Raw genomic sequence first — 20,562 nt, 5'->3', positions numbered from 1 at the left:
AAGAAGATGACAAGTTGTTATTCTATTGGTATGTACTGTCTCTTTATAGTGTTTTAAAGATTGTTCTTTCAAGTTCGCCTAAGAACGTAGCATCTTATTTCCAAAGTGTAGTAAATCCTTGCTTTCTCACACCAGGGTGTTCACATTACAAGGCTGCAATATTTATTTGCCCATCAACTGGGCTTTTGGTGGAAATGATGCACCACCAGCAGCATGATGTCCGCAAGAGTGGTAACGAGGGGGGGGGGGGGAAGGGCCAGAAGAAGATGACAAGTTGTTATTCTGTTGGTATGTACTCTCTCTTTATAGTTTTTTAAGGATTGTTCTTTCAAGTTCGCCAAAGAACGTAGCATTTTATTTCCAAAGTGTAGTAAATCCTTGCTTTCTCACAGCAGGGTGTTCACATTACAAGGCTGCAATTTTTATTTGCCCATCAACTGGGCTTTTGGTGGAAAAGACGCACCACCAGCAGCATGATGTCCGCAAGAGTGGCAACGAGGAGGGGGGGGGGGGCGGGAACAAGAAGATGACAAGTTGTTATTCTATGTGTATGTACTGTTTCTTTATAGTGTTTTAAAGATTGTTCTTTCAAGTTCGCCTAAGAACGTAGCATTTTATTTCCAAAGTGTAGTAAATCATTTCTTTCTCACAGCAGGGTGTTCACATTACAAGGCTGCAATTTTTATTTGCCCATCAACTGGGCTTTTGTTGGAAATGACGCACCAGCAGCAGCATGATGTCCGCAACAGTGGCAACGAGGGGGGCGTCCGGGATCAAGAAGATGACAAGTTGTTATTCTATTGGTATGTACTGACGCCTTATAGTGTTTTAAAGATTGTTCTTTCAAATTCGCCTAAAAACGTAGCATTTTATTTCCAAAGTGTAGTAAATCTTTGCTTTCTCACAGCAGGGTGTTCACATTACAAGGCTGCAATTTTTATTTGCCCATCAACTGTGCTTTTGGTGGAAATGACGCACCACCAGCAGCATGATGTCTGCAAGAGTGAAAACGAGGGGGGAGGGGGGGGGGGTGAACAAGAAGATGACAAGTTGTTATTCTATTGGTATGTACTGTCTCTTTATAGTGTTTTAAAGATTGTTCTTTCAAGTTCGCCTAAGAACGTAGCATTTTATTTCTAAAGTGTAGTAAATCTTTGCTTTCTCACAGCAGGGTGTTCACATTACAAAGCTGCAATTTTTATTTGCCCATCAAGTGGGCTTTTGGTGGAAATGACGCACCACCAGCAGCATGATGTCTGCAAGGGTGGAAACGAGGGGGGGGGGGGGGGAGGGCGGGAACAAGAAGATGACAAGTTGTTATTCTATTGGTATGTACTGTCACTTTATAGTGTTTTAAAGATTGTTCTTTCAAGTTCGCCTAAGAACGTAGCATTTTATTTCCAAAGTGTAGTAAATCCTTGCTTTCTCACAGCAGGGTGTTCACATTACAAGGTTGCAATTTTTATTTGCCCATCAACTGGGCTTTTGGTGGAAATGACGCACCACCAGCAGCATGATGTCCGCAAGAGTGGCTACGAGGGGCGGGGAGGGGGGGCCGGCAACAAGAAGATGACAAGTTGTTATTCTATTGCTATGTACTGTCTCTTTATAGTGTTTTAAAGATTGTTCTTTTAAGTTCGCCTTAGAACGTAGCATTTTATTTCCAAAGTGTCCTAAATCCTTGCTTTCTCACAGCAGGGTGTTCACATTACAAGGCTGCAATTTTTATTTGCCCATCAACTGGGCTTTTGGTGGAAATGACGCACCACCAGCTGCATGATGTCCGCAAGATTGGCAACGAGAGGGAGGGGAGGGGGGGCCGGCAACAAGAAAATGACAAGTTGTTATTCTATTGGTATGTACTATCTCTTTATAGTGTTTTAAAGATTGTTCTTTCAAGTACGCCTCAGGACGTAGCATTTTATTTCCAAAGTGTAGTAAATCTTTGCTTTCTCACAGCAGGGTGTTCACATTACAAGGCTGCAATTTTTATTTGCCCATCAATTGGGCTTTTGGTGGAAATGACGCACCACCAGCAGCATGATGTCCGCAAGAGTGGCAACGAGGTGGGGGAGGTGGGACCGGCAACAAGAAGATGACAAGTTGTTATTCTATTGCTATGTACTGTCCCTTTATAGTGTTTTAAAGATTGTTCTTTCAAGTTCGCCTTAGAACGTAGCATTTTATTTCCAAAGTGTAGTAAATCCTTGCTTTCTCACAGCAGGGTGTTCACATTACAAGGCTGCAATTTATATTTGCCCTTCAACTGGGCTTTTGGTGGAAATGACGCACCACCAGCAGCATGATGCCCGCAAGAGTGGCAACGAGGCGGGGCAGGTGGGGCCGGCAACAAGAAGATGACAAGTTGTTATTCTATTGCTATGTACTGTCTCTTTATAGTGTTTTAAAGATTGTTCTTTCAAGTTCGCCTTAGAACGTAGCATTTTATTTCCAAAGTGTAGTAAATCCTTGCTTTCTCACAGCAGGGTGTTCACATTACAAGGCTGCAATTTTTATTTGCCCATCAACTGGGCTTTTGGTGGAAATGACGCACCACCAGCAGCATGATGTCCGCAAGAGTGGCAACGAGGGGGGGGAGGGGGGGCCGGCAACAAGAAGATGACAAGTTGTTATTCTATTGCTATGTACTGTCTCTTTATAGTGTTTTAAAGATTGTTCTTTCAAGTTCGCCTTAGAACGTAGCATTTTATTTCCAAAGTGTAGTAAATCTTTGCTTTCTCACAGCAGGGTGTTCACATTACAAGGCTGCAATTTTTATTTGCCCATCAACTGGGTTTTGGTGGAACTGACACACCACCAGCAGCATGATGTCCGCAAGAGTAAGAAGGTGAGGGGGGGGGGGGGGGGGCGGGAACAAGAAGATGACAAGTTGTTATTCTACTGGTATGTACTGTCTCTTTATAGTGTTTTAAAGATTGTTCTCTCAAGTTCGCCTTAGAACGTAGCATTTTATTTCCAAAGTGTAGTAAATCTTTGCTTTCTCACAGCAGGGTGTTCACATTACAAGGCTGCAATTTTTATTTGCCCATCAACTGGGTTTTGGTGGAACTGACGCACCACCAGCAGCATGATGTCCGCAAGAGTGGCAACGAGGTGGGGGAGGTGGGACCGGCAACAAGAAGATGACAAGTTGTTATTCTATTGCTATGTACTGTCCCTTTATAGTGTTTTAAAGATTGTTCTTTCAAGTTTGCCTTAGAACGTAGCATTTTATTTCCAAAGTGTAGTAAATCCTTGCTTTCTCACAGCAGGGTGTTCACATTACAAGCCTGCAATTTTTATTTGCCCTTCAACTGGGCTTTTGGTGGAAATGACGCACAACCAGCAGCATGATGTCCGCAAGAGTGGCAACGAGGCGGGGCAGGTGGGGCCGGCAACAAGAAGATGACAAGTTGTTATTCTATTGCTATGTACTGTCTCTTTATAGTGTTTTAAAGATTGTTCTTTCAAGTTCGCCTTAGAACGTAGCATTTTATTTCCAAAGTGTAGTAAATCCTTGCTTTCTCACAGCAGGGTGTACACATTACAAGGCTGCAATTTTTATTTGCCCTTCAACTGGGCTTTTGGTGGAAATGACGCACCACCAGCAGCATGATGTCCGCAAGAGTGGCAACGAGGCGGGGCAGGTGGGGCCGGCAACAAGAAGATGACAAGTTGTTATTCTATTGCTATGTACTGTCTCTTTATAGTGTTTTAAAGATTGTTCTTTCAAGTTCGCCTTAGAACGTAGAATTTTATTTCCAAAGTGTAGTAAATCCTTGCTTTCTCACAGCAGGGTGTTCACATTACAAGGCTGCAATTTTTATTTGCCCATCAACTGGGCTTTTGGTGGAAATGACGCACCACCAGCAGCATGATGTCCGCAAGAGTGGCAACGAGGGGGGGGAGGGGGGGCCGGCAACAAGAAGATGACAAGTTGTTATTCTATTGGTATGTACTGTCTCTTTATAGTGTTTTAAAGATTGTTCTTTCAAGTTCGCCTAAGAACGTAGCATTTTATTTCTAAAGTGTAGTAAATCTTTGCTTTCTCACAGCAGGGTGTTCACATTACAAAGCTGCAATTTTTATTTGCCCATCAAGTGGGCTTTTGGTGGAAATGACGCACCACCAGCAGCATGATGTCTGCAAGGGTGGAAACGAGGGGGGTGGGGGTGGAGGGCGGGAATAAGAAGATGACAAGTTGTTATTCTATTGGTATGTACTGTCACTTTATAGTGTTTTAAAAATTGTTCTTTCAAGTTCGCCTAAGAACGTAGCATTTTATTTCCAAAGTGTAGTAAATCCTTGCTTTCTCACAGCAGGGTGTTCACATTACAAGGTTGCAATTTTTATTTGCCCATCAACTGGGCTTTTGGTGGAAATGACGCACCACCAGCAGCATGATGTCCGCAAGAGTGGCTACGAGGGGGGGGGAGGGGGGGCCGGCAACAAGAAGATGACAAGTTGTTATTCTATTGCTATGTACTGTCTCTTTATAGTGTTTTAAAGATTGTTCTTTCAAGTTCGCCTTAGAACGTAGCATTTTATTTCCAAAGTGTACTAAATCCTTGCTTTCTCACAGCAGGGTGTTCACATTACAAGGCTGCAATTTTTATTTGCCCATCAACTGGGCTTTTGGTGGAAATGACGCACCACCAGCTGCATGATGTCCACAAGATTGGCAACGAGGGGGAGGGGAAAGGGGGCCGGCAACAAGAACATGACAAGTTGTTATTCTATTGGTATGTACTGTCTCTTTATAGTGTTTTAAAGATTGTTCTTTCAAGTTCGCCTCAGGACGTAGCATTTTATTTCCAAAGTGTAGTAAATCTTTGCTTTCTCACAGCAGGGTGTTCACATTACAAGGCTGCAATTTTTTTTGCCCATCAATTGGGCTTTTGGTGGAAATGACGCCCTACCAGCAGAATGATGTCCGCAAGAGTGGCAACGAGGTGGGGGAGGTGGGACCGGCAACAAGAAGATGACAAGTTGTTATTCTATTGCTATGTACTGTCTCTTTATAGTGTTTTAAAGATTGTTCTTTCAAGTTCGCCTTAGAACGTAGCATTTTATTTCCAAAGTGTAGTAAATCCTTGCTTTCTCACAGCAGGGTGTTCACATTACAAGTTTGCAATTTTTATTTGCCCTTCAACTGGGCTTTTGGTGGAAATGACGCACCACCAGCAGCATGATGTCCGCAAGAGTGGCAACGAGGCGGGGGAGGTGGGGCCGGCAACAAGAAGATGACAAGTTGTTATTCTATTGCTATGTACTGTCTCTTTATAGTGTTTTAAAGATTGTTCTTTCAAGTTCGCCTTAGAACGTAGCATTTTATTTCCAAAGTGTAGTAAATCCTTGCTTTCTCACAGCAGGGTGCTCACATTACAAGGCTGCAATTTTTATTTGCCCATCAACTGGGTTTTGGTGGAACTGACGCACCACCAGCAGCATGATGTCCGCAAGAGTAAGAACGGGAGGGGGGGGGGGGGGGGGCGGGAACAAGAAGATGACAAGTTGTTATTCTATTGGTATGTACTGTCTCTTTATAGTGTTTTAAAGATTTTTCTTTCAAGTTCGCCTAAGAACGTAGCATTTTATTTCCAAAGTGTAGTAAATCTTTGCTTTCTCACACCAGGGTGTTCACATTACAAGGCTGCAATTTTTATTTGCCCATCAACTGGGCTTTTGGTGGAAATGACGCACCACCAGCAGCATGATGCCCGCAAGAGTGGCAACGAGGGTGGGGTCCGGGAACAAGAAGATGACAAGTTGTTATGCTATTGGTATGTACTGTCTCTGTATAGTGTTTTAAAGATTGTTCTTTCAAGTTCGCCTTAGAACGTAGCATTTTATTTCCAAAGTATAGTAAATCCTTGCTTTCTCACAGCAGGGTGTTCACATTACAAGGCTGCAATTTTTATTTGCCCATCAACTGGGCTTTTGGTGGAAATGACGCACCACCAGCAGCATGATGTCCGCAAGAGTGGCAACGAGGGGGGGGAAGGGGGGCCGGCAACAAGAAGATGACAAGTTGTTATTCTATTGCTATGTACTGTCTCTTTATAGTGTTTTAAAGATTGTTCTTTCAAGTTCGCATTAGAACGTAGCATTTTATTTCCAAAGTGTAGTAAATCTTTGCTTTCTCACAGCAGGGTGTTCACATTAAAGGCTGCAATTTTTATTTGCCCATCAACTGGGTTTTGGTGGAACTGACGCACCACCAGCAGCATGATGTCCGCAAGAGTAAGAAGGTGAGGGGGGGGGGGGGCGGGAACAAGAAGATGACAAGTTGTTATTCTATTGGTATGTACTGTGTCTTTATAGTCTTTTAATGATTGTTCTTTCAAGTTCGCCTAAGAACGAAGCATTTTATTTCCAAAGTGTAGTAAATCTTTGCTTTCTTACAGCAGGGTGTTCACATTACAAGGCTGCAATTTTTATATGCCCATCAACTGGGCTTTTAATGGAAATGAGGCACAACCAGCAGCATGATGTCCGCAAGCGTGGCAACGAGGGGGGGGGGGGGGGGGGTTCGCCCTAGAACGTAGCATTTTATTTCCTAAGTGTAGTAAATCTTTGCTTTCTCACAGCAGGGTGATCACATTATAAGGCTGCAATTGTTATTTGCCCATCAACTGGGCTTTTGGTGGAAATGACGCACCACCAGCAGCATGATGTCCGCAAGAGTGGCAACGAGGGGGGGTCCGGGAACAAGAAGATGACAAGTTGTTATTATATTGGTATGTACTGTCTCTTTATAGTGTTTTAAAGATTGTTCTTTCAAGTTCTCCTAAGAACGTGGCATTTTATTTCCAAAGTGTAGTAAATCTTTGCTTTCTCACAGAAGGGTGATCACATTATAAGGCTGCAATTTTTATTTGCCCATCAACTGGGCTTTTGGTGGAAATAACGCACCACCAGCAGCATGATGTCCGCAAGAGTGGCAACGAGGAGGGGGGGGGGGCCGGAAACAAGACGATGACAAGTTGTTATTATATTGGTATGTACTGTCTCTTTATAGTGTTTTAAAGATTGTTCTTTCAAGTTCGCCTTAGAACGTAGCATTTTATTTCCAAAGTGTAGTAAATCTTTGCTTTCTCACAGCAGGGTGTTCACATTACAATGGCTGCAATTTTTATGTGCCCATCAACTGGGCTTTTGGTGGAAATGACGCACCACCAGCAGCATGATGTCCGCAAGAGTGGCAACGAGGTGGGGGAGGGGGGACCGGCAACAAGAAGATGACAAGTTGTTATTCTATTGGTATGTACTGTCTCTTTATAGTGTTTTAAAGAGTGTTCTTTCAAGTTTGCCTAAGAACGTAGCATTTTATTTCCAAAGTGTAGTAAATCTTTGCTTTCTCACAGCAGGGTGTTCACATGACAAGGCTGCAATTTTTCTTTCCCATCAACTGGGCATTTGGTGGAAATGACGCACCACCAGCAGCATGATGTCCGCAAGAGCGGCAACGAGAGGGGGGGGGGGGGCCGGAAACAAGAAGATGACAAGTTGTTATTCTATTGGTATGTACGGTCTCTTTATAGTGTTTTAAAGATTGTTCTTTCAAGTTCGCCTAAGAACGTAGCATTTTAATTTCAAAGTGTAGTAAATGTTTGCTTTCTCACAGCAGGGTGTTCACATTACAAGGCTGCAATTTTTATTTGCCCATCAACTGGGCTTTTGGTGGAAATGACGCACAACCAGCAGCATGATGTCCGCAAGAGTGGCAACGAGGGGGGGGGGGGGGGCGGGAACAAGATGATGACAAGTTGTTTTTCTATTGGTATGTACTGTCTCTTTATAGTGTTTTAAAGATTGTTCTTTCTAGTTCGCCTAAGAACGTAGCATTTTATTTCCAAAGTGTAGTAAATATTTTCTTTCTCACAGCAGGGTGTTCACAGTACAAGGCTGCAATTTTTATTTGCCCATCAACTGGGCTTTTGGTGGAAATGACGCACCACCAACAGCATGATGTCCGCAAGACTGGTAACGAGGGGTGGGGGAGGGGGGGCCGGGGAACAAGAAGATGACAAGTTGTTATTCTATTGGTATGTATTGTCTCTTTATAGTGTTTTAAAGATTGTTCTTTCAATTTCGCCGAAGAACGTACCATTTTATTTCCAAAGTGTAGTAAATCTTTGCTTTCTCACAGCAGGGTGTTCACATTACAAGGCTGCAATTTTTATTTGCCCATCAACTGCGCTTTTGTTGGAAATGACGCACCACCAGCAGCATGATGTCCGCAAGATTGGTAACGAAGTGGGGGGGGGGGGGGGGCCGGGAACAAGAAGATGACAAGTTGTTATTCTATTGGTATGTACTGTCTCTTGATAGTGTTTTAAAGATTGTTCTTTCAAGTTCGCCTAAGAACGTAGCATTTTATTTCCAAAGTGTAGTAAATCTTTCCTTTCTCACAGCAGGGTGCTCACATTACAAGGCTGCAATTTTTATTTGACCAACAACTGGGCTTTTGGTGGAAATGACGCACCACCAGCAGCATGATGTCCGCAAGAGTGGCACCGAGGGGGGGGTCCGGGAACCAGAAGATGACAAGTTGTTATTCTATTGGTTTGTACTGTCTCTTTATAGTGTTTTAAAGATTGTTCTTTCAAGTTCGCCTAAGAACGTAGCATTTTATTTCCAAAGTGTAGTAAATCTTTGCTTTCTCACAGCAGGGTGTTCACATTACAAGGCTGCAATTTTTATTTGCCCATCAACTGGGCTTTTGGTGGAAATGGCGCACCAACAGCAGCATGATGTCCGCAAGAGGTGCAACGAGGGGGGGGTCCGGGAACAAGAAGATGACAAGTTTTTATTCTGTTGGTATGTACTGTCTATTTATAGTGTTTTAAAGATTGTTCTTTCAAGTTCGCCTTAGAACGTAGCATTTTATTTCCAAAGTGTAGTAAATCTTTGCTTTCTCACAGCAGGGTGTTCACATTACAAGGCTGCAATTTTTATTTGCCCATCAACTGGGTTTTGGTGGAAATGACGCACCACCAGCAGCATGATGTCCGCAAGAGTGGCAACGAGGGGGGGGAGGGGGGGCCGGCAACAAGAAGATGACAAGTTGTTATTCTATTGCTATGTACTGTCTCTTTATACTGTTTTAAAGATTGTTCTTTCAAGTTTACCTTAGAACGTAGCATTTTATTTCCAAAGTGTAGTAAATCTTTGCTTTCTCACAGCAGGGTGTTCACATTACAAGGCTGCAATTTTTATTTGCCCATCAACTGGGTTTTGGTGGAACTGACGCACCACCAGCAGCATGATGTCCGCAAGAGTAAGAAGGAGAGGGGGGGGGGGGGGGCGGGAACAAGAAGATGACAAGTTGTTATTCTATTGCTATGTACTGTCTCTTTATAGTGTTTTAAAGATGGTTCTTTCAAGTTCGCCTTAGAATGTAGCATTTTATTTCCAAAGTGTAGTAAATCTTTGCTTTCTCACAGCAGGGTGTTCACATTACAAGGCTGCAATTTTTATTTGCCCATCAACTGGGTTTTGGTGGAACTGACGCACCACCAGCAGCATGATGTCCGCAAGAGTAAGAAGGAGAGGGGGGGGGGGGGGGGCGGGAACAAGAAGATGACAAGTTGTTATTCTATTGCTATGTACTGTCTCTTTATAGTGTTTTAAAGATGGTTCTTTCAAGTTCGCCTTAGAATGTAGCATTTTATTTCCAAAGTGTAGTAAATCTTTGCTTTCTCACAGCAGGGTGTTCACATTACAAGGCTGCAATTTTTATTTGCCCATCAACTGGGCTTTTGGTGGAAATGACGCACCACCAGCAGCATGATGTCCGCAAGAGTGGCAACGAGGGTGGGGTCCGGGAACAAGAAGATGACAAGTTGTTATGCTATTGGTATGTACTGTCTCTTTATAGTGTTTTAAAGATTGTTCTTTCAAGTTCGCCTAAGAACGTAGCATTTTATTTCCAAAGTGTAGTAAATCCTTGCTTTCTCACAGCAGGGTGTTCACATTACGAGGCTGCAATTTTTATTTGCCCATCAACTGGGCTTTAGGTGGAAATGACGCACCACCAGCAGCATGATGTCCGCAAGAGTGGCAACGAGGTGGGGGAGGGGGGACCGGCAACAAGAAGATGACAAGTTGTTATTCTATTGCTATGTACTGTCTCTTTATAGTGTTTTAAAGATTGTTCTTTCAAGTTCGCCTTAGAACGTAGCATTTTATTTCCAAACTGTAGTAAATCCTTGCTTTCTCACAGCAGGGTGTTCACATTACAAGGCTGCAATTTTTATTTGCCCATCAACTGGGCTTTTGGTGGAAATGACGCACAACCAGCAGCATGATGTCCGCAAGAGTGGCAACGAGGAGGGGGGGGGGGGGGGCGGGAACAAGATGATGACAAGTTGTTTTTCTATTGGTATGTACTGTCTCTTTATAGTGTTTTGAAGATTGTTCTTTCTAGTTCGCCTAAGAACGTAGCATTTTATTTCCAAAGTGTAGTAAATATTTTCTTTCTCACAGCAGGGTGTTCACAGTACAAGGCTGCAATTTTTATTTGCCCATCAACTGGGCTTTTGGTGGAAATGACGCACCACCAACAGCATGATGTCCGCAAGACTGGTAACGAGGGGGGGGGGAGGGGGGGCCGGGAACAAGAAGATGAGAAGTTGTTATTCTATTGGTATGTATTGTCTCTTTATAGTGTTTTAAAGATTGTTCTTTCAATTTCGCCGAAGAACGTACCATTCTATTTCCAAAGTGTAGTAAATCTTTGCTTTCTCACAGCAGGGTGTTCACATTACAAGGCTGCAATTTTTATTTGCCCATCAACTGCGCTTTTGTTGGAAATGACGCACCACCAGCAGCATGATGTCCGCAAGATTGGTAACGAAGGGGGGGGGGGGGGGGCCGGGAACAAGAAGATGACAAGTTGTTATTCTATTGGTATGTACTGTCTCTTGATAGTGTTTTAAAGATTGTTCTTTCAAGTTCGCCTAAGAACGTAGCATTTTATTTCCAAAGTGTAGTAAATCTTTCCTTTCTCACAGCAGGGTGCTCACATTACAAGGCTGCAATTTTTATTTGCCCATCAACTGGACTTTTGGTGGAAATGACGCACAACCAGCAGCATGATGTCCGCAAGAGTGGCAACGAGGGGGGGGGGGGGGGCGGGAACAAGATGATGACAAGTTATTTTCCTATTGGTATGTACTGTCTCTTTATAGTGTTTTGAAGATTGTTCTTTCTAGTTCGCCTAAGAACGTAGCATTTTATTTCCAAAGTGTAGTAAATATTTTCTTTCTCACAGCAGGGTGTTCACATTACGAGGCTGCAATTTTTATTTGCCCATCAACTGGGCTTTCGGTGGAAATGACGCACCACCAGCAGCATGATGTCCGCAAGAGAGGCAACGAGGTGGGGGAGGGGGGACCGGCAACAAGAAGATGACAAGTTGTTATTCTATTGCTATGTACTGTCTCTTTATAGTGTTTTAAAGATTGTTCTTTCAAGTTCGCCTTAGAACGTAGCATTTTATTTCCAAACAGTAGTAAATCCTTGCTTTCTCACAGCAGGGTGTTCACATTACAAGGCTGCAATTTTTATTTGGCCTTCAACTGGGCTTTTGGTGGAAATGACGCACCACCAGCAGCATGATTTCCGCAAGAGTGGCAACGAGGGGGGGAGGGGGGGCCAGCAACAAAAAGATGACAAGTTGTTATTCAATTGCTATGTACTGTCTCTTTATAGTGTTTTAAAGATTGTTCTTTCAAGCTCGCCTTAGAACGTAGCATTTTATTTCCAAAGTGTAGTAAATCTTTGCTTTCTCACAGCAGGGTGTTCACATTACAAGGCTGCAATTTTTATTTGCCCATCAACTGGGCTTTTGGTGGAAATGACGCACCACCAGCAGCATGATGTCCGCAAGAGCAACGAGGGGGGGGGGGGGGGCAGGAAAAAGAAGATGACAAGTTGTTATTCTATTGGTATGTACTGTCTATTTATAGTGTTTTAAAGATTGTTCTTTCAAGTTCGCCTTAGAACGTAGCATTTTATTTCCAAAGTGTAGTAAATCTTTGCTTTCTCACACCAGGGTGTTCACATTACAAGGCTGCAATTTTTATTTGCCCATCAACTGGGTTTTGGTGGAAATGACGCACCACCAGCAGCATGATGTCCGCAAGAGTGGCAACGAGGGGGGGGAGGGGGGGCCGGCAACAAGAAGATGACAAGTTGTTATTCTATTGCTATGTACTGTCTCTTTATACTGTTTTAAAGATTGTTCTTTCAAGTTCGCCTTAGAACGTAGCATTTTATTTCCAAAGTGTAGTAAATCTTTGCTTTCTCACAGCAGGGTGTTCACATTACAAGGCTGCAATTTTTATTTGCCCATCAACTGGGTTTTGGTGGAACTGACGCACCACCAGCAGCATGATGTCCGCAAGAGTAAGAAGGAGAGGGGGGGGGGGCGGGAACAAGAAGATGACAAGTTGTTATTCTATTGCTATGTACTGTCTCTTTATAGTGTTTTAAAGATGGTTCTTTCAAGTTCGCCTTAGAATGTAGCATTTTATTTCCAAAGTGTAGTAAATCTTTGCTTTCTCACAGCAGGGTGTTCACATTACAAGGCTGCAATTTTTATTTGCCCATCAACTGGGTTTTGGTGGAACTGACGCACCACCAGCAGCATGATGTCCGCAAGAGTAAGAAGGAGAGGGGGGGGGGGGGCGGGAACAAGAAGATGACAAGTTGTTATTCTATTGCTATGTACTGTCTCTTTATAGTGTTTTAAAGATGGTTCTTTCAAGTTCGCCTTAGAATGTAGCATTTTATTTCCAAAGTGTAGTAAATCTTTGCTTTCTCACAGCAGGGTGTTCACATTACAAGGCTGCAATTTTTATTTGCCCATCAACTGGGCTTTTGGTGGAAATGACGCACCACCAGCAGCATGATGTCCGCAAGAGTGGCAACGAGGGTGGGGTCCGGGAACAAGAAGATGACAAGTTGTTATGCTATTGGTATGTACTGTCTCTTTATAGTGTTTTAAAGATTGTTCTTTCAAGTTCGCCTAAGAACGTAGCAATTTATTTCCAAAGTGTAGTAAATCCTTGCTTTCTCACAGCAGGGTGTTCACATTACGAGGCTGCAATTTTTATTTGCCCATCAACTGGGCTTTAGGTGGAAATGACGCACCACCAGCAGCATGATGTCCGCAAGAGTGGCAACGAGGTGGGGGAGGGGGGACCGGCAACAAGAAGATGACAAGTTGTTATTCTATTGCTATGTACTGTCTCTTTATAGTGTTTTAAAGATTGTTCTTTCAAGTTCGCCTTAGAACGTAGCATTTTATTTCCAAACAGTAGTAAATCCTTGCTTTCTCACAGCAGGGTGTTCACATTACAAGGCTGCAATTTTTATTTGCCCATCAACTGGGCTTTTGGTGGAAATGACGCACAACCAGCAGCATGATGTCCGCAAGAGTGGCAACGAGGGGGGGGGGGGCGGGAACAAGATGATGACAAGTTGTTTTTCTATTGGTATGTACTGTCTCTTTATAGTGTTTTGAAGATTGTTCTTTCTAGTTCGCCTAAGAACGTAGCATTTTATTTCCAAAGTGTAGTAAATATTTTCTTTCTCACAGCAGGGTGTTCACAGTACAAGGCTGCAATTTTTATTTGCCCATCAACTGGGCTTTTGGTGGAAATGACGCACCACCAACAGCATGATTTCCGCAAGACTGGTAACGAGGGGGGGGGGAGGTGGGGCCGGGAACAAGAAGATGACAAGTTGTTATTCTATTGGTATGTATTGTCTCTTTATAGTGTTTTAAAGATTGTTCTTTCAATTTCGCCGAAGAACGTACCATTTTATTTCCAAAGTGTAGTAAATCTTTGCTTTCTCACAGCAGGGTGTTCACATTACAAGGCTGCAATTTTTATTTGCCCATCAACTGCGCTTTTGTTGGAAATGACGCACCACCAGCAGCATGATGTCCGCAAGATTGGTAACGAAGGGGGGGGGGGGGGCCGGGAACAAGAAGATGACAAGTTGTTATTCTATTGGTATGTACTGTCTCTTGATAGTGTTTTAAAGATTGTTCTTTCAAGTTCGCCTAAGAACGTAGCATTTTATTTCCAAAGTGTAGTAAATCTTTCCTTTCTCACAGCAGGGTGCTCACATTACAAGGCTGCAATTTTTATTTGCCCATCAACTGGACTTTTGGTGGAAATGACGCACAACCAGCAGCATGATGTCCGCAAGAGTGGCAACGAGGGGGGGGGGGGGGCGGGAACAAGATGATGACAAGTTATTTTCCTATTGGTATGTACTGTCTCTTTATAGTGTTTTGAAGATTGTTCTTTCTAGTTCGCCTAAGAACGTAGCATTTTATTTCCAAAGTGTAGTAAATATTTTCTTTCTCACAGCAGGGTGTTCACATTACGAGGCTGCAATTTTTATTTGCCCATCAACTGGGCTTTCGGTGGAAATGACGCACCACCAGCAGCATGATGTCCGCAAGAGAGGCAACGAGGTGGGGGAGGGGGGACCGGCAACAAGAAGATGACAAGTTGTTATTCTATTGCTATGTACTGTCTCTTTATAGTGTTTTAAAGATTGTTCTTTCAAGTTCGCCTTAGAACGTAGCATTTTATTTCCAAACAGTAGTAAATCCTTGCTTTCTCACAGCAGGGTGTTCACATTACAAGGCTGCAATTTTTATTTGGCCTTCAACTGGGCTTTTGGTGGAAATGACGCACCACCAGCAGCATGATGTCCGCAAGACTGGCAACGATGGGGGGGAGGGGGGGCTGGCAACAAGAAGATGACAAGTTGTTATTCTATTGCTATGTACTGTCTCTTTATAGTGTTTTAAAGATTGTTCTTTCAAGTTCGCCTTAGAACGTAGCATTTTATTTCCAAAGTGTAGTAAATCCTGGCTTTCTCACAGCAGGGTGTTCACATTACAAGGCTGCAATTTTTATTTGCCCATCAACTGGGCTTTTGGTGGAAATGACGCACCACCAGCAGCATGATTTCCGCAAGAGTGGCAACGAGGGGGGGAGGGGGGGCCAGCAACAAAAAGATGACAAGTTGTTATTCAATTGCTATGTACTGTCTCTTTATAGTGTTTTAAAGATTGTTCTTTCAAGCTCGCCTTAGAACGTAGCATTTTATTTCCAAAGTGTAGTAAATCTTTGCTTTCTCACAGCAGGGTGTTCACATTACAAGGCTGCAATTTTTATTTGCCCATCAACTGGGCTTTTGGTGGAAATGACGCACCACCAGCAGCATGATGTCCGCAAGAGCAACGAGGGGGGGGGGGGGGGGGGGGCAGGAAAAAGAAGATGACAAGTTGTTATTCTATTGGTATGTACTGTCTATTTATAGTGTTTTAAAGATTGTTCTTTCAAGTTCGCCTAAGAACGTAGCATTTTATTTCGAAAGTGTAGTAAATCTTTGCTTTCTCACAGCAGGGTGTTCACATTACAAGGCTGCAATTTTTATTTCCCATCAACTGGGCTTTTGGTGGAAATGACGCACCACCAGCAGAATGATGTCCGCAAGAGCGGTAACGAGTGGTGGGGGGGGGGGGGGGGGGCCGGAAACAAGAAGATGACAAGTTGTTATTCTATTGGTATGTACGGTCTCTTTATAGTGCTCTAAAGATTGTTCCTTCAAGTTCGCCTAAGAACGTAGCATTTTATTTCCAAAGTGTAGTTAATCTTTGCTTTCTCACAGCAGGGTGTTCACATTACAAGGCTGCAATTTTTATTTGCCTATCAACTGGGCTTTTGGTGGAAATGACGCACCATCAGCAGCATGATGCCTGCAAGAGTGGCAACGAGGGGGGGGGGGGGTGGGGTGGCAACAAGAAGATGACAAGTTGTTATTCTATTGGTATGTACTGTCTCTTTATAGTGTTTTAAAGATTGTTCTTTCAAGTTCGCCTAACAACGTAGCATTTTATTTCCAAAGTGTAGTAAATCTTTGCTTTCTCACAGCAAGGTGTTCACATTACAAGGCTGCAATTTTTATTTGCCCATCAACTGGGCTTTTGGTGGAAATGACGCACCACCAGCAGCATGATGTCCACAAGAGTGGTAACGAGGGTGGGGGGGAGGGCGGGAACAAGAAGTTGACAAGTTGTTATTCTATTGGTATGTACTGTCTCTTTATAGTGTTTTAAAGATTGTTCTTTCAAGTTCGCCTAAGAACATAGCATTTAATTTCCAAAGTGTAGTAAATCTTTGCTTTCTCACAGCAAGGTGTTCACATTACAAGGCTGCAATTTTTATTTGCCCATCAACTGGACTTTTGGTGGAAATGACGCACCACCAGCAACATGATGTCCGCAAGAGTGTCAACGAGGGGGGGGGGGGGGGCCGGGAACAAGAAGATGACAAGTTGTTATTCTATTGGTATGTACTGTCGTTTTATAGTGTTTCAAAGATGGTTCTTTCAAGTTCGCCTAAGAACGTAGCATTTTATTTCCAAAGTGTAGTAAATCTTTGCTTTCTCACAGCAGGGTGTTCACATTACAAGACTGCAATTTTTATTTGCCCATCAACTGGGCTTTTGGTGGAAATGACGCACCACCAGCAGCATGATGTCCACAAGAGTGGCAACGAGGGGGGGGGGGGGTCCGGGAACAAGAAGATGACAAGTTGTTATTCTATTGGTATGTACTGTCTCTTTATAGTGTTTTAAAGATTGTTCTTTCAAGTTCGCCTAAGAACGTAGCATTTTATTTCCAAAGTGTAGTAGATCTTTGCTTTCTCACAGCAGGGTGTTCACATTACAAGCCTGCAATTTTTATTTGCCCATCAACTGGGCTTTTGGTGGAAATGACGCACCACCAGCAGCATGATGTCCGCAAGACTGGCAACGAGGGGGGGGGGGGGTCCGGGAACAAGAAGATGACAAGTTGTTATTCTATTGGTTTGTACTGTCTCTTTATAGTGTTTTAAAGATTGTTCTTTCAAGTTCGCTTTAGAACGTAGCATTTTATATCCAAAGTGTAGTAAATCTTTGCTTTCTCACAGCAGGGTGTTCACTTTAGAAGGCTGCAATTTTTATTTGCCCATCAACTGGGCTTTTGGTGGAAATGACGCACCACCAGCAGCATGATGTCCGAAAGAACGGTAACGAGGGGGGGGGGGGGCGGGCCGGCAAAAAGAAGATGACAAGTTGTTATTCTATTGGTATGTACTGTCTCTTTATAGTGTTTTAAAGATTGTTCTTTCAAGTTCGCCTTAGAACGTAGCATTTTATTTCCAAAGTGTAGTAAATATTTGCTTTCTCACAGCAGGGTATTCACTTTAGAAGGCTGCAATTTTTATTTGCCCATCAACTGGGCTTTTGGTGGAAATGAAGCACCAGCAGCAGCATGATGTCCACAAGAGTGGTAACGAGGGTGGGGGGGAGGGCGGGAACAAGAAGTTGACAAGTTGTTATTCTATTGGTATGTACTGTCTCTTTATAGTGTTTTAAAGATTGTTCTTTCAAGTTCGCCTAAGAACATAGCATTTAATTTCCAAAGTGTAGTAAATCTTTGCTTTCTCACAGCAAGGTGTTCACATTACAAGGCTGCAATTTTTATTTGCCCATCAACTGGACTTTTGGTGGAAATGACGCACCACCAGCAGAATGATGTCCGCAAGAGCGGTAACGAGTGGTGGGGGGGGGGGGGGGGGGGCCGGAAACAAGAAGATGACAAGTTGTTATTCTATTGGTATGTACGGTCTCTTTATAGTGCTCTAAAGATTGTTCCTTCAAGTTCGCCTAAGAACGTAGCATTTTATTTCCAAAGTGTAGTTAATCTTTGCTTTCTCACAGCAGGGTGTTCACATTACAAGGCTGCAATTTTTATTTGCCTATCAACTGGGCTTTTGGTGGAAATGACGCACCATCAGCAGCATGATGCCTGCAAGAGTGGCAACGAGGGGGGGGGGGGGGTGGGGTGGCAACAAGAAGATGACAAGTTGTTATTCTATTGGTATGTACTGTCTCTTTATAGTGTTTTAAAGATTGTTCTTTCAAGTTCGCCTAACAACGTAGCATTTTATTTCCAAAGTGTAGTAAATCTTTGCTTTCTCACAGCAAGGTGTTCACATTACAAGGCTGCAATTTTTATTTGCCCATCAACTGGGCTTTTGGTGGAAATGACGCAGCACCAGCAGCATGATGTCCACAAGAGTGGTAACGAGGGTGGGGGGGAGGGCGGGAACAAGAAGTTGACAAGTTGTTATTCTATTGGTATGTACTGTCTCTTTATAGTGTTTTAAAGATTGTTCTTTCAAGTTCGCCTAAGAACATAGCATTTAATTTCCAAAGTGTAGTAAATCTTTGCTTTCTCACAGCAAGGTGTTCACATTACAAGGCTGCAATTTTTATTTGCCCATCAACTGGACTTTTGGTGGAAATGACGCACCACCAGCAACATGATGTCCGCAAGAGTGTCAACGAGGGGGGGGGGGGGGGGGCGGGAACAAGAAGATGACAAGTTGTTATTCTATTGGTATGTACTGTCGTTTTATAGTGTTTCAAAGATGGTTCTTTCAAGTTCGCCTAAGAACGTAGCATTTTATTTCCAAAGTGTATTAAATCTTTGCTTTCTCACAGCAGGGTGTTCACATTACAAGACTGCAATTTTTATTTGCCCATCAACTGGGCTTTTGGTGGAAATGACGCACCACCAGCAGCATGATGTCCACAAGAGTGGCAACGAGGGGGGGGGGGGTCCGGGAACAAGAAGATGACAAGTTGTTATTCTATTGGTATGTACTGTCTCTTTATAGTGTTTTAAAGATTGTTCTTTCAAGTTCGCCTAAGAACGTAGCATTTTATTTCCAAAGTGTAGTAGATCTTTGCTTTCTCACAGCAGGGTGTTCACATTACAAGCCTGCAATTTTTATTTGCCCATCAACTGGGCTTTTGGTGGAAATGACGCACCACCAGCAGCATGATGTCCGCAAGACTGGCAACGAGGGGGGGGGGGGGTCCGGGAACAAGAAGATGACAAGTTGTTATTCTATTGGTTTGTACTGTCTCTTTATAGTGTTTTAAAGATTGTTCTTTCAAGTTCGCTTTAGAACGTAGCATTTTATATCCAAAGTGTAGTAAATCTTTGCTTTCTCACAGCAGGGTGTTCACTTTAGAAGGCTGCAATTTTTATTTGCCCATCAACTGGGCTTTTGGTGGAAATGACGCACCACCAGCAGCATGATGTCCGAAAGAACGGTAACGAGGGGGGGGGGGCGGGCCGGCAAAAAGAAGATGACAAGTTGTTATTCTATTGGTATGTACTGTCTCTTTATAGTGTTTTAAAGATTGTTCTTTCAAGTTCGCCTTAGAACGTAGCATTTTATTTCCAAAGTGTAGTAAATATTTGCTTTCTCACAGCAGGGTATTCACTTTAGAAGGCTGCAATTTTTATTTGCCCATCAACTGGGCTTTTGGTGGAAATGAAGCACCAGCAGCAGCATGATGATAGCAAAAGCGGCAACGAAGGGTGGGGGGGGGGGGGGGTCCGGGAACAAGATGATGACAAGTTGTTGTTCTATTGGTATGTACTGTCTCTTTATAGTGTTTTAAAGATTGTTCTTTCAAGTTCGCCTTAGAACGTAGCATTTTATTTCCAAAGTGTAGTAAATGTATGCTTTCTCACAGCAGGGTGTTCACATTACAAGGCTGCAATTTTTATTTGCCCATCAACTGGGCTTTTGGTGGAAATGACGCACCACCAGCAGCATGATGTCCGCAAGTGTAGCAACGAGGGGGGCGGGGGGTCCGGGAACAAGAAGATGACAAATTGTTATTCTATTGGTATGTACTGTCTCTTTATAGTGTTTTAAAGATTGTTCTTTCAAGTTCGCCTAAGAACGTAGCATTTTATTTCCAAAGTGTAGTAAATCTTTGCTTTCTCACAGCAGGGTGTTCACATTACAAGGCTGCAATTTTTATTTGCCCATCAACTGCGCTTTTGGTGGAAATGACGCACCACCAGCAGCATGATGTCCACAAGAGTGGTAATGGGGGGGGGGGGGGGGGGCGGGAACAAGAAGATGACAAGTTGTTATTCTATTGGTATGTACTGTCTCTTTATAGTGTTTTAAAAATTGTTCTTTCAAGTTCGCCTAAGAACGTAGCATTTTATTTCCAAATTGTAGTAAATCTTTGCTTTCACACAGCAGGGTGTTCACATTACAAGGCTACAATTTTTATTTGCCCATCAACTTGGCTTTTGGTGGAAATGACGCACCACCAGCAGCATGATGCCCGCAAGAGTGGCAACGAGGGGGGGGGGCGGGTCCGGGAACAAGAAGATGACAAGTTGTTATTCTATTGGTATGTACTCTCTCTTTATAGAGTTTTAAAGATTGTTCTTTCAAGTTCGCCTAAGTACGTAGTATTTTATTTCCAAAGTGTAGTAAATCTTTGCTTTCTCACAGCAGGGTGTTCACTTTAGAAGGCTGCAATTTTTATTTGCCCATCAATTGGGCTTTTGGTGGAAATGACGCACCACCAGCAGCATGATGTCCGCAAGAGTGGCAACGAGGGGGGCGGGGGGTCCGGGAACAAGATGACAAGTTG

This window comes from Schistocerca cancellata, unplaced genomic scaffold (genome assembly GCF_023864275.1).
Source record: "Schistocerca cancellata isolate TAMUIC-IGC-003103 unplaced genomic scaffold, iqSchCanc2.1 HiC_scaffold_1140, whole genome shotgun sequence".
NCBI lineage: Eukaryota > Metazoa > Arthropoda > Insecta > Orthoptera > Acrididae > Schistocerca > Schistocerca cancellata.
The sequence above is the reverse complement of the archived record's forward strand: the minus strand, read 5'-3'. Positions refer to the sequence as shown.